This window comes from Lactuca sativa, chromosome 4, assembly GCF_002870075.4.
Source record: "Lactuca sativa cultivar Salinas chromosome 4, Lsat_Salinas_v11, whole genome shotgun sequence".
NCBI lineage: Eukaryota > Viridiplantae > Streptophyta > Magnoliopsida > Asterales > Asteraceae > Lactuca > Lactuca sativa.
The window spans coordinates 267,793,474-267,797,860 of NC_056626.2; the positions used below are offsets into that span (position 1 = coordinate 267,793,474).

Sequence of the window (4,387 nt, forward strand, 5' to 3'; positions counted from 1 at the left end):
AAAACAAGAAGGAAGGTGAAACGACAGCTGTCAATGGTGTTGCTGGTGGGACGTCTAGTGGGAATGGAAACATGGCCACAATATGTGCTTTCATCTGTTGTTCTTCCTGACGAATTTTTTTTCTTAATTTGACTTTGGCTGATTTGGCAGAAGAATATGGAGCAAGAAGGCGGGATGGGTAATGGGGATTCAGCACAAATACGGATGAGCAAAGGAACCGGGGAACCGGTCGGAACCGGAACAGTGTCTGATTTGTTTTCCATGAAGTCTCACCTTCATGAAGACATATGGTCTGAGATTATTATGAAAGATTATGATGTGTTAGTGCTACATGTGTGTCACATGGGAATACTCTTGCAAACAGTAACTGGACTGAAAGCAGAAAATGGTTTGCTTCAACATGGTTTATGTGAATCGAACTCTCTAGTGTCACAACTAAAGGATCATAACTTGAAATCAAGAAAATAGCTGGAACAAGTAGTATGAGAATAATAGTATGTTAATGGTTCTTGAAAAGTTTAAAGAAGAGGAGGTGAAACAAGTAGACTGTATGCTGAATATAGATTGCTGAAACAATAGTATGAGAATAATAGTATTATTGTTTTGTATTTACTTAATGAAATATCATTTCTACAACATTGTTAATTCTTTTTTTGAATATAGATTGCTGAAACAAGTAGACTGTATGCTTAAGAGAAAGAAGAGGAGGTGAAATTATATGAGATTTCTGTTGAAGAGCTGGATTGTATGGTGATTGTCCTTGAAAACCAGGTTAGCTTTTTTTTTTTTTAATTAGAAGTTAGCGTTATATTGTAAAACTTTAGATGTATTTTTTAATTTTTGTTGTATATTAATTTAAGGTTGACATGGTCAAAGGAGATGCTGAAAGGCAACGATTGCAAAGGGAAGAGCTAGAACTAGAGTTTCATGCTTTTAAACAACAAATCAACCAAGTCAAAACTAGTGATTAAGACATAAAAAGGTTTGATAACCATAACTCATCAAAGAAACATTGAAATAATTGTGCATTTTTGTTGACAAATGACTCTTTTTCTACAGAGCTTTGAATGAAAAAGAAAAAAGTCTTCAAGAGTCCCTTCAGCGGGTTGAACTTCTTGAAAAAGAGATTGCCAACAAAGATAAAGTGGTGCAAGTTCTTCTCTTTTTTCTTGTATCTGATTAAAACCATATGTAAGTTAACTAATTTAACCTGTATTTTTATTCTTTTTTAATTTTTTCTCAGATTGTCCAACATAAAGCTCACATTTCCGAGCTTAATCTACATGTTGAAGCTCAAGATAGAGAATACAAACAAACGGTAAACAATAGTTAGATTTTTTTTGATTAAATTCTTGATATTTTTTTACAATCTTAACTTCAAAAAACAGTTTAAAGCATTGGAGGCAATGGCTGTTGCTGACCAAGTCAAATCAAATGTTTTTGTTTCCCACATCTCAAATTCACCATCAAAGAAACTAGAAAAGAATGAATCAAGAACAAGAGGTTATGGTTCCCCTTTTTAATGCATAAGAATAGGATTAGCACAACAAATAAAGTCTGAGAGAGATGAAGAGCTTACTACTGCAAGAAAGCGAATTGAAGAGCTTGAAGCATTGGCTGCAAGTCGCCAAAAAGAGGCATAAATTTCAAATCATTTTATAGATAAAATTTATCTTTTTCTAAAAGAACATCATGTGAAACTTTCTACATTAAGTGAAGAAGCACTCATATATAGCTTACTGGATTAAGGGATTGTTTCTTTCTACTTAATATTTCTTACTGTTTGTGAACAAGCTTCTCATCTCACATTTGAGTTTATAGGAATCAACAATCACTATGAAACTTCTAGTGTTTAGATTTCTTACTGGTTATGAACATTTGTTTCTTCCCTTTCTACCCTTTACTTGCAGGTTGATGATTTGTCAAGAATGTTCAGACTATTTTCCAAAAATACCCCATGGATTGGATCCTGTCTCTAGTATGTTTAAACAGGTTTGTGATTTAGGAGTTGGATTCTATTTTTTTTAAGTAGAATGTAGTTATTTGTATTTGTTGTCATCTGTTTTTATCTTTTTGACGAAATGCAGCATGTTGCTGCTGAAGGCACAACCTTCGTCAAACAGGCAAAAGATGCTGCAAGTAATGAGAAGGCAGAAAGAGATTGGAGGTTGATTCTGCTACATGGCCAATAATGATCTTTAGGGTCTGCTAGAAGGATTGGAGATTGTAGTTAAGCTTCTATCTAAGACTTCACGCCAAGGACTTGATGAATTTAAGATATCATATGTTGGCATGGCTAGAAGCTTTGGAGGAAACGAGACTCAAGCAAAAGTAAAGACACAGAGAGTTGTTGGCACATAGTAAGCTAGATAATGCAATTGTATATAAATGAGTTCATTTATTTATAACATTTACTCACTATTGGAATAATTATTTGTATTTGACATATTACTGAAATGAATTATCTTTGTTATTTATGGTATTTTATTTTGTATTATGAGATTTTTAATGTATTATTTAATTTGAAAATTAGTAAATCTATAAATAATATTTTTTTTAAACATTTAAAATTATGATACGCAAAAACGTGTGTCATCTTCATTTATGACATGGCCTTTCTTGACAGGGGCTTTCTTGATACGCATTGCGTGTCATTAACACGCGCGTCGTAAGGTTACGAAACGCGAATGCGTGTCGTCTTCCTTTATGACAGGGCCTTCCTTGATACGCATTGCGTGTCGTAAACGCACGTCGTAATTGCGCGTCGTAAATGAGCGTCGTAAATGCGCGTCGTCTATAGACGACGCCCAAAAGCGCGTCGTCTCTCTTTATGACAGGGCCTTCCTTGACGCGCATTTGCGCGTCGTCTGAGCCTTTTACGACGCGCAATGCGCGTCGTAAAAGGCTGTTTTTCTAGTACTGTGGCCGACGATGAAGCTCGACATTGCGAAGTATGTGGCCGAGTGTGCGACTTGTGTAAGAGTCAAGGCACAACATCAGAAACCATACGGGAGTTTAGAACCTTTACCTGTGCCTATGGGTAAGTGGGAAGACATTGCTATGGATTTTGTCACTAAACTGCCCAGAACAAAGAGTGGTCACGACATGATTTGGGTGGTCGTTGATCGATTCACTAAGAGTGCGCATTTCATAGCAGCCAATGAGAAATGGTCTATGGAAAAGCTTGCGAATTCTTACGTGAAGGAAATTGTGAGGATTCACGGTGTTCCGTTAACGATTGTGTCGGATCGTGATAGCCGTTTCACCTCACGATTTTGGAAAAGTCTACAAGAGGAATTGGGTACCAAGTTGTGTTTAAGTACAGCTTACCATCCGCAGACTGATGGTCAGAGCGAAAGAACGATACAAACACTTGAAGATATGCTGAGAGCATGTACCCTGGAATTCCTACGTAATTGGGATGAACATTTACCATTGGTAGAATTTTCCTACAATAATAGTTTTCACTCGAGCATAAAGATGACACCTTATCAAGCTTTGTACGGGCAGAAGTGTCGTACGCCATCTTGTTTGCTTGAGGCTGGAGAAAAGCAGTTTATGGGACCGGAGATAGTCCATCAAACTGCTGAAGAGTTGAAAATAATTAGGGAAAAAAATGTTAGCATCTAAGGACCGTCAAAAGAGCTATGCTGACAAAAAGCGAAGGCCGATGACTTTTGAAGGTGGAGATTCGGTTTTGCTTAAAGTATCGCTGTGGAAGGGACTTATAAGATTTGGTAAAAGGGGAAAGTTAAGTCCAAGGTTTATTGGACCGTTTAAAGTTCTTCAGAAAATTGGGAACCAAGCTTACAAGCTCGAACTACCAGAAGAACTGAATGGAATTCATAACACTTTTCATGTGTGTTATTTGAGGAAGTTCACGGGAGATGTTCCCGACATGATACCATTTTCGGAGTTGAGAATCGATGAGAACAAAAGGTTGATTGAAGAACCAGAGGCAATCGTTGACCGGAAGACTAAGAAATTGCGACATAAGATGGTTGAGTTAGTGCTTGTCCGATGGAAACACATGAATGGGCCGAATCTCACCTGGAAACGGAGAGTGACATGATGAGTCGCTACCGCAGTTGTTTGTTGATGTGTGATTCCGGGGACGGAATCATTCTAAGGTGGAGAGACTTGTAAAGCCCGTGTTTCTGGGCTTGCCATTTTTAGCAATGTAATAGTCTAGGTTAACCTTTGTAACCCCAATTTGAAGTAATAAGAACGTATTATTATTTGAGTATTATGTGTTTTGTGCTTAATTGCTTAATTATTATAATGTAATGAATTAAGAATAAAATGAGCGTCAAAATTTAAGTGTAAAATAAACTTGATATCTTTGGATAATGTTGTAGTAGTTGAAACGAGGTTTCCGAATATATAT

General features: G+C 36.7%; 1 long non-coding RNA gene across 1 annotated transcript; it reads left to right on the forward strand.

The window, feature by feature from the left end:
- The first annotated feature begins 485 nt into the window (after nt 1–485).
- On the forward strand, nt 486–1,652 carry LOC111909801 (uncharacterized). Its single transcript, XR_008232218.1, has 4 exons — nt 486–771; nt 861–982; nt 1,060–1,147; nt 1,244–1,652. It is a non-coding gene; the product is annotated as an uncharacterized LOC111909801 (long non-coding RNA).
- The last annotated feature ends 2,735 nt before the right edge of the window (nt 1,653–4,387 follow it).